Here is a 14,652-nt window from a genome sequence, read left to right on the forward strand (position 1 = left end):
AAAAAATAAATAAATAAATAAATAAAATAAAATAAAATTCAAATTGTGGGGCGCCTGGATGGCTCAGTCGGTTGAGCGTCCAACTTCGGCTCAGGTCACGATCTCGCAGTCCACAGGTTCGAGGGCCCGCGTCAGGCTCTGTGCTGACAGCTCGGAGCCTGGAGCCTGCTTGGAATTCTGTGTCTCCCTCTCTCTCTGCCCCTCCCCCCACTCATGCTCTGATTCTCTCTCTCTCTCTCTCTCTGTCAAAAATAAACATTAAAAAAATTAAAAAAAATAAAAATAAGTAAAATTCAAATTGCCATCACGGGGGTGGGGAGGAGAGAGCAATCTTCAGTTATACTTCTACCCTCTTAATTATCTGAGGACAATATCTTTCTTAACTGAAAGAGAATTTCAGGTCGTAAAAGAGAAGTTTATAAAGCCAAATGACTATCCAGTTGGTGGGGTATCTGGGAGAGAATCTGAATAGCAGAGTGGAAGTCCCACCGCACACCAGCACCCACCCCATTTTCCTAACCCAGTATAGAAGGCAAATCACCACGACTTGGCTTATATAACCCATCTGCCATGCCTTTACCGTCTCTACAAGGGACGTGAGCTTCCAACAAAAATACTCCGTAACATCAAAGTGTCAGGGATGGGGGGTGGGGGGGCAAGGCAGAAAATCGTTGCAACTGGAGATTCCAAGTCTCCTAAACGTTTAGGTTCTCCTGCACCATTAGAAGAGAGAAACAGATGGGGCCTGGTCAGACCTAACCAGAGTCAGCTAGTATGATGGGATAGACTAGCACATCTCTATGACTTTAGTTCATGGGACTGCAGTGTTTCCCTACTCCCAGAGATTTCTTAAGCAAGGTGGCCAACAGGGGTTCATCTTCATGGCTGGGAGTCTGTCTACTATAAAGGGTAGATTAAGGGCTCCTGGGTGGCTAAGTTGGTTAAGCATCCAACTCTTGATTTCGGGTCAGGTCATGATCTCACAGTTTGTGGGTTGGAGCCCCGTATTGGGTTTCTTTCTCTCCCTCTCTCTGTCTCTGCCCCTCCCCTGCTTGCGCTCTTTCCCTCTCTCAAAATAAATAAATAAACATGACAAAAATTTTGAAGTGTAGGTTAGAGGTCTGACCTCAGAATTGGTTGGGAGGATAGAGTGAGGTAATTATGTGAAGCCCATACTGCAAAAGGCAGCAAAAGAGTTGTTGACGCTTTATCCCCCCCAATACTATCAGTAGGGCCTTTAAAGGCTTCCGAGAAACTCAGACCAATAAGTTTCAATGTGAATTTGTCTATTTACATGGAAGCTTGGGGTCTGAGTGTGACAGTATGTGGAAATCCAGCCTATGTATAGGGACCCATAATTTGCCACTTCTATCCAAATGGATGTCTCTTTTTATTCTAGGATGCGTAAGGTGCTTCTTGTTTAAAACAGCTTTAAAGAGTATCCTTCTTGAGAAAGGTCATGTATCAACACATAATGCCATTCATCAGCCGAGTGGGTGGGTTCCACTTGTGCTGTGATGGGAGCCTGGAAGTGACAAGCTAGGGAATAGGTACAACGATGCTACTTATTGTATGAATTGGGCCCCTTTTATATGTCTGAAAGCTTTTATAATGATTGTGTGTGTGTGTGTGTGTGTGTGTCCACATGCGTGTGAATGAAACAATAGCAAAATGTATTGCTGCATTTTAGTAACTACCACCTTCTCTAGAAGGTTGTTAAGAGTGTGAAATAAAATGAGTATCAGCGTCCATCCCTCAGGCACACTGCTACAATCTCTCAACAAGAGAAAGGTTGGTTTATTTTTGTTGTCTGTCTTTATCCTCCGTGGAAAAGTCATCCATAATCCTCTGCTCTGTTGTTCTACTAAAAATCTGGTGTGAGAACCCTTTCTACTCTTGTTTTGTAGCCGCCTGATTCAAACCCTCACCAAGTTCTTCAGATTCTTGCCTCACAACATTACCTTTCTCGAGTGTTGTTTTGATCTGATCATTTTTCTTCTGAAAAGCCCAGAATCACTTCCACTTGCTACTCAGTTTAGTTTTAAAGTAAAATTCTTGATTGTGAACTTGAGTCCTTTAATAGAATTTGATTTATGGAGTTCCCACAACTAGTTTCCTCCCCTACAACCCAAGCACAATCTGCCCCTTCTGCTTGGGCCAAGCAAATTTATCTTGCTTTACACTTGACGCTCTTCATTACCTTTCACTGAATCACCACATTTCCCATTCCCCCTTACTTGACCTACCATAACTTAATTAAGCCTCTTTCAAGCTTTCTGTTCTTGGTTACAGGTTGACTGCCTGAGTACGGCCATCGGGAAATAGTTGCTGTGTTAGCTGAAGGGACATGAACATGTCATTTAACTTTGCTCCAAGTAACATACCTCATAACTGGCACAACCAGGGTTTTAATCCAGAGCTTTCTTTCTGCTTCTACAGCCCTGTCTACCCATTCTGCCTCCATCTTTACCCCTGTCCCCCCCTGTTTCCATCTCTGGAGGGTAGAGGGTTGCCATGAGGAAATGCCTCTGCCCCTGTCCAAACGTGTGGCCCCTGATGTTCTTTCTAGTCAAAATCGATATTCCATATGTGCTGAGTGTGGGGAATGTGGGTCTGGCCAGCCACGCTGGCTCAGATTCCCCAACAGGGCTAGGGCAGTAATGGGCAGCCCAGGGGGCCTCTAGGATCTTGCCACTAGAGGGAGGCGCTGAGGGCCTTGGCTTCAGAGCCAGCTGCCATGATACAAAAGGGCCAGCCTGATGATCTGGATGCTCTTCCTGAGAAGGATAAGCCTCCAAGTCTTCAGAAACTATGCCCGGGCCAGTGGGGCTTAGACACAAGGGTATTCAAGGAAACAGATTTTCTTCCTGTAAAGGGAGGGCCACTTGCTCTGCAGATTCTTCTTCAGGAAGTTGGATGAACTCTGCTGCACAGGTCTACAGGCCCTCTCTGCTCCTCTGATCCGTACCATAAGTCACCAAACACAATTCAAATCCCTTCAGAAGAGAAACATGCTGATCGTCACAGAATGGTCAATGAAAACTGTCCCAATTAAGTAAAATTCAATTTCCAGCTATTACAACTTTTTGTGGAGACGTCCAAACTCACTGAATTCACACAGGCAGGCTGTGATCTAACTTCTCTCCCATCCATTCACCTTTCCTAAAGAATTGCCAGCCTCTGTAGGAAAAGGGTCAGAGTGGTAGGTCTGTAACAGCTAATTTGCCATCTTAGCCCAAATGCCTGGCTAGTGGTAAATGTCAAGAAAAACATACCTGAAACACTCACATGGGGGCATAATAGCACACTACGTGCTATGATTCTAACTCTCTCAATTTACCCAACAACCACTGGAAAGGGGAGCTCAGCTCTTGTTTTTACTGGCCGCTCGCATCTCAAGCCTGCCAGAGCTTAGCATATTGGGCCTCCTGGTCCCAAGAACATGTACATTCCCATGGTTTTCTCTACAGCCAAGTTCCATTAGCAAGAAATGAAATTCTGTGGTTGTATTAAATAATCAGGACTCCAGCTTAGTATTTTCTCTGAATCAGTATAAATTATACTTTATTTGATTAGTTCTTCAGCTAATAAAAATATTTAGTATAATCTGAAATGTTAGAATGGAGAAATTGCCTTCCTTAACAAACAAAAACAAAATACCTCATTTCACCTAACCCAAGAGTTCATTTTGAGGAGAGACAAATTAACCTTCAAAATGTTCTTCCTATCACAATGTTTTTCAACTGGAGAGTACACAACCCTGGTATCTTCTAAATATTACTGACAATGCCCATTTCAGTAAAGGAGTGGGACTTTTGAACCCTGATGTTGTGACCTCGAAGCCATGATTACCTTTCTTATCTTTAAAATATAAGGATTAAGCAAGTTTGGCACAAAGCGAGTATTTACAAATATTACTATTATCATGTGTTCTTAGTAAGAAAAAAAAATTTCTTTAACACTCTGGCATTTTCCATTATGAAGTCTGCTTAATCATCATTACCTAAAACAAGAATGCTGAGACAGAGACATCAACTTTAACCACTTAATAAGAACTTCTGACATTTATTCATACTGCTACTGATTCATAAGAGGAAAAGTTTTAAAAGAAGAAAAGTGCATATAGCTTTCCCTTTAGAATACAGGAAACCATATAAAAGTATTGGCAATGGAATTAAAGTAACCACAGTGCCGCTCTTGGTAGCATTTTCTACAAAGACATTTACGTGAAACTAGAAAGAATATTAAATTAGGTGGTTATAATAAAGCTTCACACCTATTAGCTTTACACCTTTTCAGACAAAAGAATGCAGTAGTTTAATCAACTGATAGTTCAACCTTGTAAATACAGACCCAAAGAAATGTAAGCATACCCAAGAAGGAATAATTTTCAGTCCAAAAATTTTTTCAAGAAACAGAAGCCCCACAAACTGCCAAACATACAGTAAAACCCAAGATATTAGGGAGAAATTCTGTGTCAGTGGGTCCTGGAGCTTTGAATTTCATGGACCCAAACAATTTCAAAAGTAATGTTTTCTATCAAAAAATTTAGTTTATTTTCTTAACATGAACATATGCATGATTGGTATATTTGAGAAAAATCCTTCCTCGTTTTTTTCTTTAACTAATATTTCATGAAAACTTCAAAAATAATCAGGACCTGAAGCAGTAATTTGAAAACACTGTGTCCTGATGCTTTGAAAGAAATTTGGTAGGACTTGTACTTCTAGTTAGAATGTAGAAAGATTCAAGAGAACTTTGATCCCATAGTTACAACCAGAAGTTGAACCCAATGGAGAATCGAAGATATCCCAGACTATAGTCTAACATCCTCCCAGCTCAACTGCTGACAGGACAAAAAAGGCAGTATGGGAGTGGGGGGTGTGTGGGAATTGGACTAGGGACCTTGGACCTTGGTCTAATTAAAGCAGCCCTCGCTCAACTTGACTCTTGGTGGGATCTTTATAAAACATATAGGTTGAAAAGAAAGAAGGAAGTCTTTTATTTTATTTTATTTATTTATTTATTCATTTATTTATTAAAAAAAATTTTTTTTAAACGTTTATTCATTTTTGAGAGAGAGAGAGACAGAGACAGAGCATGAATGGGGGAAGGCCAGAGAGAGAGAGGGAGACACAGAATCTGAAATAGGCTCCAGGCTCTGAGCTGTCAGCACAGAGCCCGACACAGGGCTCGAACTCATGGACCGCAAGATCATGACCTGAGCTGAAGTCGGACGCCCAACCGACTGAGCCACCAAGGCGTCCCAAGTCTTTTTATTTTTAGATGTCATGATTGAGTACTTAGAAAATCTCAGGGAATCTACAAATAAAATGCTTGAACTATTAGGTGAGTTAGTGAGCTTATGTATACAAGGCAATGTACACGAATTAATTGTGTGTGTACTAAATATGAAACATACATATAGAAAATTAAAATTTTAAATACATAATTTGCAATAGCTTTGAAAAAAAACACTTTGTAATAAATTTAATGAAATCTGTTCAAGAACTCTATTACTGAAAATTCTAAAACATTGTTGGGAAGAATTAAATAAATGAAGAGACATACCATGTTCATGGACTGTTAAAACATCAATTCCCCCCAAACTGATATATAGGTTTAATGGAATCACAATCAAAATCCTAGCTGTCCCCTTCTTTATTCCATGAAGTTCACAAGCTAATTCTAAAATATGTATGGAAATAGGCAGTTTTCAGAAAAACAAAAACAATTTTGAAAAGGAATAAAAAATCTGAAGGCCTTACATTTTCTGGTATAAAATTTAATATAACAATAAAGACAGAATTAGCAAAATAGGAGATAAGTACATCAGTGGAATAGAATAGAGAGCCCAGAGACAAACCCACACTTACATGATCAATTTTTTCTTAATAAGAAGCCAAAATATTTCCATGGATAAAGGACAATCTTTTTTTTTTAAGTTTATTTATTTTGAGAAAGAGAGAGAGAGAGAGAGCAAGAGCATGCACGCACGAGTGGGGGAAGGGCAGAGAGAGAGAGGGAGAGAGAGAATCCCAAGCAGGCTCCACACTGTCAGTGCAGAGCCTGACACGGGGCTCGAATCCATGAACTCTAAGATCATGACCTGAGCCAAAATCAAGAGTTGGACACTTAACTGACTGAACCACCCAGGTGCTAATAAAGGATAATCTTTTTAACAAATGTTGCTTGAACACTTGGATAACTGTATAAAAAATAATGAACTTCAACCCCTACCTCATACTATACTCAGAAATTTATTTGAGATAAGACATAGACCAAAATGTAAAAGCAAAAATCACATAGCTTCTAGAAGAAAGCATGAAAGAATATCTTTGCAAACTTGAGTTAGGCAAAGATTTCTTAGACAAGGCCCAAACACACTGACAAAAAATTTTAAGTTGACAATTTTTTTTTCCATTGAACTTAAAACCTTCAGCTTCTTAAAAGATACTGTTAAGAAAATGAATAGGCCGCAGACTGGGAAAATTCCAAATACTTGTACGTAGAATGTATAAGTCTTATAACTCAATATTTAAAACAACAATAACACACAGTTTAAAAATGGACAAACGACTAAGACATAAGAAGAAACAATAAGCACCTTGAAAGGGTGCCCAACACCATTAAATACTAGGGAAATGAAAATTAATACACAATGAGATATTACTACGCATCCACTAAAATAGCTAAAATTTAAAAGACTGACAACACCAAATGTTGATGAGAATGTGGAAAAATGGAACCTTTATATGTTACTAGTGGGGATGTAAAATGATATAATCACTTTTAAAAGAACTGTTTATGGTTCTTAAACAGTTCAATAAATGTCTACCATACCAATCATTCTAAGTATTTACCAAAAGACATGAAAACATGTCAAAAAAAACCTTGTATAAAAATGATCCTGACAATTTTATTCATAATAATACTGATCCATGATACCATAAATGTCAATCAACAGAAGAATAAACAACTTTTTAATTGTTTTCTAATGCAAGAAAAAAATTAAAAGTAAGTCTTAAAGTTTTCAGTTATTTTTTCTTTCCATAGTGAGTATAAATAAGACATTGTACCTTAATACCCATGGAATGATGCAGCTGAGGTCAGTTGGAGGTAACAAGGCCAATTGCTCAAGATTGATATAGCAGGGGCCTAGAGAGATCATTTGGGAAAGAGAAGGAGTTGGGAGATATCTCTACAGTGAAATATCACTCAGAAAAAAAAAAAAAAGAAAAAATGAACTACTGAACATCTCATAAACATCAAGCTGAGCAAAAGGAGAGTCTATTTGCTTCCATTCCTATAAGGCTCTAGAGCAGCCAAACTGAAATGTAATGACAAAGTCAGAACCTTGGGGGCAAAAGGGAGGGATTGATGGAAACAGGCTGAGGGAAATCTCTTGGGTGATGGGGTGTACATTATACAATCTACCATTTTATTTGTCAAAACTCAATGAACTGTACCACTAATATTTGTATACTTCAATATATGTAAAGTAGACCTCATTTCTTTTCAATGAAGAGAACAGAAAAGGAAAAAATCAATATGGGGCAAACCAACATGTAATTGCCTACATATATATATATATATATATATATATATATATATATATATATAGTAAGGATATCAAAAAAATGGACCACTATCACTATTTTATTTAAATGGTAACATTCAGCACCTAAAAAGTAGGAAGAACATAATGACATTTTTAATGAAAAACTATTTTTCATTACAAAAAACTCAATATATTTTATTTTTCTCATTTTACCATAGATAGGTTAACTCCTTTCCTAGGAAAATTTCTTGCTTGGGTTTACAGGAATCAGGATTGTATGGTTCTCAGGCCAGCAAGGACTGGAAAGAATCCTCCAGATAAAGTAAGATATTGTCACTGGATGAAACAGTTGCAGGCAGACTCTTCAGCACGAGAACAGAGGGTCTGGGGATGGTTCAAGTGAAAAAGGACTAAAAAAATTGAAGATCCAGGGAGGCCATCAGTCTGAGTTCAAATGAAATCATGAAGCTCTCCAGAAAACATTCTATCAGATACCATTTTTTCTTCTCAAAAATCATAATCAAAGCCCACTTTGACATATATATATATAGTCCATATATAGTTTATATATATAGAGGCTATATATATATATATATATATATATATATAGCAGGGTTTTGTTCAGGTTTTGTCATATATATATTACAAACATAAGAAGACTCAAATGTGAGGAGAAGACAACAGTCTGTTTAGGGATATGGGGAGCTGAGGAATGACACAGTGGTGAATTCTCTGGGTTTCCTTTTTACCTCATATATCCCACACTCAGAGTTAAAGAAGATGTCAACCCAAGAACATTAATAGATGCAGATATAAACCCCAACAAAAGCATGTCCTCTCCAGTCAAAAGGGGCTGTCAAGCAAGACAGAAAATTTTTAGACAATAACCACCCTACTCCAGCCAAACACCATAGAAGACTATGGCTCTATCAACATATCTTCTCAAGGCTGAGTGGGGAGCTTAGTCTTCCACCCTTGCCAGGCTGTAATGAGGTGTCTGCCATCATGACAGTGGAGACCACATGGGGAGGCTAGACTTCCATCTACACCTGGCAGTGGAGATGCACTCCTTCCTCTTCCAGATGGAGTGCTGTAAAGGAGGCCTAGTGAAAGAAAGGATTTAACCATTGCATGGTGATAGCAGAGACACTTCCAGTGTTAATGGAGACAATGTGGGGAGAAGCAATGAAGCTCTCCTACCCTTCACCACCAGGAAGGTATCAGTGGAGGTCCAGTTGGCAACTGTAAGTTCTACCCTCACCCAGCAGTAAATAGGAGCCCCCCTTAGATATCAGCAGAGGTTGAATGGAGAATTGACTTCTGTCCCTATAGGGCAGTAGTAAGGTAGTATGCTTCTTTTCTCCCACTGGAGCAATGGATCAAAAACAGAAGGCTTAAACAAAATCCCATTGTTTCATAATTTAATACCCCAAATGTCCAGGTTTCAATCAGAAGTCAAACTGAAGAAAAAGACAACCAATAGTTGCCAATACTGAGATGACAGAAATGCTAGAATTATCCAGCAAGGATTTTAAAGCAACCTTCATAAAAATGCTTCAACAATCAGATATGACCACACTTGAAACAAACAAACAAAAAATCTCAGCAAAGAAATAGGAAATACAAAAAAACAAATAGAAATGTGAGGACTGAAAAGTATAATGACCTGTATAAAAACTCAGTGGATATCCTCAACAGCAAAATTTAGGAGATAGGGGAAAGAATCAGTAAACTGGAAAACAGAACAATAGAAATTATGACTCCGAACAAGAAAGAAAATAGACTGAAAAACAATGAACAGAGGCTTAGGGACCCGTGTGATTATATAAAAAAAAATATCTAACTTAAGTGTTATCAGAGTTACAGAAGTAGAAGAAAGGGAGGTAGGACTAAAAAGCACTTAATGAAATGACCAAAAAAAAAAATTCCCCATTTTTGCCAAAAGACAGAAACCAACAAATTCAAAAAGCTGAGCAAGCCTGACCCAGGATAAACCCAAAGAAATCCACACATGGAACATCATAGTTAAACTTTTGAAAACTAAAGACCCACCCCCTCCAAAAAATCTTGAAGGTAGAGAGAAATAACACACTTTACTTATAAGGGAAAAAACAATTTGAATGACAATGGATTTTAATTATTAACCATGAAGCCAAAAATGCCTTCAGGTGCTGAAAGAAAAGAACCCTCATCCCAGAATCCTATATCTAGTGAAATACTGTCCTATTTTCAGATGACATGTTTGTCTATGTAGAAAATTCCAAGGAATTTGTAAGAACTCCTAGAATTAATAAGTTCAGAAAGATTATAGATTATAAGAATAATAAATAAAAATCAACTGTATCTCCACATACTAGTGATGGTGTGTAGACACTTAAAATAAAATATGCAATACAATTTACAACCTCTCAAAACAAAAGAAATAAATAATTAGGTGTAAATCTAACAAAACATGTATAAGATTTGTATGTCAAAAACAACAATGTGCTGATAAAAGAAATGAAGGGAAATCTATATAAATGGAGAGACATACCATATTCATGGATTAGAACACTTAGCATCATAATTTTCATATGTTTATTTATTTTTGAGAGAGCGAGCGAGAGCAGGGGGAGGGGCAGAGAGAGAGAGGGAGAGAGAGAATTTCAAGCACACTTTGTGCTGTCAGCTCAGAGCCCAACGAGGGGCTCAAACTCATAAACTGTGAGATCATGACCTGAGTAGAGATCAAGAGTTGGGCGCTTAACTGACTAAGCCACCTAGGCACCCCAGATCCAGTATAGCATTGATGTCACTTTTCCAAAAACTGTTATACAGGTTTAACATAATTCCTATCAAAATCTCAGCAAGATTTTTCAAAGATTTTTCAAATAATATAGATAAGATTATTCTAATATTTACATGGAAAGGGAAAGAATGAAAATGCTAAAACAATTTTGAAAAGAATAAAGTGAGAGGAAAAAATTCAGCAGATTTCAAGATTTATGTAACTGCAGTAATCAGGACTGACCATATGATATTGGCAGAGGCATAGACACATAGATCCATGGAGGGAAAACTGAGACTGCAGAAACAGGACTATACAAATATGTCCAACTGCTTAGATAAAGATGTTAAAGCAATTCAGTGGAGGAAAGATAGCCTTTCAACAAATTTTTCCTGGAGCAATTGGACATTCTTAGACCAACAAAATGAATCTCAACCCAAATCTCCTAACTTTTACAAAAATTAACTCAAAATGAATTGTGGACCGAAATGTAAAATGTAGAAGTAAAAAAGTTTAGAAAAAAACTGTAGGATAAAGTCTTCAGGACCTAGGGATATGTGAAAAATTATGAGACATACGCCAAAAGTAGGATCCATAAAAGGAAAACTGATAAACTGGATTTCATCAAAATTAAGAACTTTTACTCTGGAAAAAAGACTATGTCAAGATAGAAGGACAAGCCAGAAGAAAATATTTACAAACTATCTGACAAAGGGCTAGTATCTAGAATACATAAAGAACTCTAAAAACTCAACAGTTAAAAAAAAAAAAAAACTACAAAATCCAATTAGAACATGGGCAAAAGATGTCAGAGCAGACATTTCAACAAGGAGGATATACAAATGGCATATAAACACATGAAAAAATGTTCAACATCATTATCCATTAGGGAAACGCAACTTAAAACCACAATTAAATATTACTATATATCTATCAGAGTGGCTAAAATAGAAAATAGTGACACCATGAAAGGCTAGTGAGGACATGAAGAAATGGAATCACTCCTACATTGCTGGTGGGAATGTTAAATGTTACAGCCACTCTGAAAAACAGTTCAGCAATTTCTTTAAAAAAAAAATCATCATGTACCCACCATTTGACCCAGCAAACACATTCTTGGGCATTTACTCTAGAGAAATTAAAACCTATATTCATACCAAAACCTATGCACAAATGTTTATAATAGCTTTATTCCTAATAGTCAAAACTGGAAGAAAACCAGATGTCTTTCAATGAGTGAATGGTTTAACAAACTGTGCTACATCCACTCCATGGAGTACTCCTTTGTAATAAAAAGAAACAGACTACTGATAGATGCAACAACTTGGATGGATTTCTAGAAAATTATGCTGGGTGGAAAAAGTCAGCCCCGAAAGGTTGCATATTATGTGATCCCATTTGCACAACTTGGAATGACAAAATGATAGAGATGGAGAACAGATTTGTGTTTGCTAAGAATTATAGGGGAGGCAAGGGAAGGAAACAGGGTGTGCCTATAAAACAGACACAGGAGGAACCTCCGTGGTGATGAGAAAGCTCTGTATATTTACCATACCATGTCAAAATTGGGGTGTGATATTGTACTATGGTTCTGCAGCTGATGCCATTGGGGGAAACTAGGTAAAATAATATGAAATGTCTCTGTATTGGTTCCTACAAGTGCATGTGGATCTATGATCTCTCAAAATAAAAAGTTTAATTACCCTCCCCATATCATGGTCAGCATAAATTTCAGATTAGGTTTCAACAAAAGGTTTTATATAAGTAAAACAGAAGATTCTTCTTTTCATTCTCTTTAGTTGGAGCATAACGTGCATGCAGAGATAGAAGTAACAAGTATACACCAGCTTGCTAAATTATTACAAAAGGAACATACTCATGTAACCATCACCCAGATTAAGAAATAGATTACCTGTATCCCAAAAGACCCTACAAAAAGTCACACGCTTGATCTGGATATTCTTCTTACATTGTCTCAGCAATAGCCAATTTGGTTACAGAATTACGGCCTGGTAGTTCTGTGATGGGGATGACCAGTGTCCAGGGAAGGACAGACCTGTGGGTTCTCACAAGTGAGTCCTGTCCATTGTGCTTTAAAATGGGACCACCCCTATTTTGTATAGTTACTAAGTACCAAGTGCTTTGAGTCCCCCAGAAGACAGAAGAAGTAGAGAAGGCCACAGCAATATCCAGTCTCTAAAATCAAAGGAAAAAGGTAACAGCATCAGAAAAAGAAAAGCAGCTACAAACACGTTTTATTTTGTAAAACATATTCATTTCTAGCTAGAATATTAATTTCTAACAAAATGGATATAGTAGGGACCATTCCTGTTTTGAGTTCAGTAACTCACTTAAATTTTATTATTATGGAATCATAATAAAACCCACCTTGTCCTTAACTTTAACACGGTTTGCCTTGCCTGCTTACACAGGGCTGAATTCCATCTCCTAAAAGGTCTTTTTATTATAACACAGCTACTCTTAGGAACACATTTTGCCAGTGGGAAATTCTCGCTGTGCATCCTGGAGTAAGGGGGTGAACCCTGAGACTTTCATGGAGAAAGGATGGAGAAGGATGCCCTAGTTACCCAGCACTTCAAGTATCACCCCAAGGAGCCCAGGATAATGCAGCTGCCAGAAGAACCCAGGGGCTGGAGATCAGCAGAACAAACTGCTCTCTCCTGTGGTTCTAACAAGTTGACCTTGAATAAGAGAAACAGAATGATGCTGGTTCGTTCCCCAGATACACAAAACTGTAGTATGGGGCAAAGCATGAGGGTTGACCAGGTGGCTGCCACGTGGAAACCAGGACTGCAGGAGTGGTGACCTCACAGTCCTTGGTCAAACTGAAGAAATCAAATCCCACTTGTATTTTCTTAACCTCAGTTGAGTGGTGTCCATTTATAGGTTCAACAATGCATGTTATGCTGCTGAGGAGCAGGCTGGGCCCAGGGGTAAAGGGCCGGGGGAAGGGAAAAGAGAGAACCCACTTTCTTAGTATCTGTTGTTACTGATATTTTCCCTGGCCCTCTGTGTGAGGTCTCCAGCTCTGGAAAGAGAAGGTGGACCAGGATGCATTCATATTCTAGTTGGTCCCTGCTGTCTCCTGCAGGTGAACCAAGGGGTTCTACAGAAGTGAAAGAAGGTTAGAACCAGTTCTGGGATGCTTTCAAATCAATGGAGACTTTAAAATTTGACTCTGTTACATTCTCTGTATGACCACTCCTTTGTGCTATTATTTCATAACACCCAGCTTCTTGGCCAAAGCCACCAAATAGGAGATGTCCCTTCCCACCCTGATGGGATGGGTGCCTGTGGTTACATTCCATGCCAGCTTCTCCACTCAGCCTGTAGAACAGAGCCAAGCGTCACAACCTCATCACTTGCTTGTAGCCAAGTCAGATGGGCCTTGCTGGGTAAGTGGGACCAGGGTGAGGGAACCACAGATTCCTTCTCAAATTCCTTACAAAAAAAATCAAGAGTCTGTGGGTAGCAGATGAGGCCAAGGACCTGAGACACCCTACCTCCCTTTCCCTGTTCAAGCAAGTTTTAACATCCTATGCCCTAAAATCCCAGTTCGTGTTGTATTTGTTTCTGGTACCTGCGCATCTGTTCAGATGCCATGATGCAGGTGGTTTGGGGAAAGGAAAATAGAAGAATAGGAAATCTGAGTCCATTGAAAAAAAGCCTTTAACAGAAGCAGCATGGAAAGCAGCCATACTGCATTTGTAGGAAGTGAAGGGCAGGTGTACCGTTTCTAAGCATCACAGGTACAAGTATAAGGTACATGTTCTTGAAGCTGAGATTTGAGAAGGGCTAACATCTCAACACCATCTTCCCAGCTTGGAACTCCTCCTTAAGTTTTCTTCCTGGTTTGTTTCTTCTACCCCAAGCCTTTTGGCCACAAGGCAATGGCTGAATTTATATTCTTCACTTAGTTCAAAATAGCAAATAAGTGTGATCCATCTTCTAAATTTGAAGGATCCCAGTAGTGTCTTGGCGTTTGGGGTCTGGGGTCTGACACATTTCTGCATATTCTTACTCCAAGCCACATTTCCTAAGAATACATCAATGTGTGTCATTGACATTAAGGTGGTACCTCTGCTCAGAAGTACTTGAATGACCTATCAGTCAATGGGCTTGAATGATTCCCCCCTGTGATGATTCAACCATTTGAATGACTAAACCGAAACTAAACTCCAAGCCTTAGTAGCTGTTGTAGACTCGAGCAGATACAGCCTAAGAGATCACTTGCCATCAACAGGCTCCCCTTGGCCTCCTTGCTACAACTGGGTCCCTGAGCAGCTCTCTCTTACACAGGGAG

At 38.7% G+C, this 14,652-nt stretch overlaps 1 protein-coding gene across 1 annotated transcript in view; it reads right to left on the bottom strand.

Annotated features, from left to right (window-relative positions):
- The window catches only part of ACOXL (acyl-CoA oxidase like), a 368,132-nt gene that overhangs the window by 5,143 nt on the left and 348,337 nt on the right, over positions 1-14,652 (bottom strand).

This window comes from Acinonyx jubatus, chromosome A3 (assembly GCF_027475565.1).
Source record: "Acinonyx jubatus isolate Ajub_Pintada_27869175 chromosome A3, VMU_Ajub_asm_v1.0, whole genome shotgun sequence".
Taxonomy (NCBI): domain Eukaryota; kingdom Metazoa; phylum Chordata; class Mammalia; order Carnivora; family Felidae; genus Acinonyx; species Acinonyx jubatus.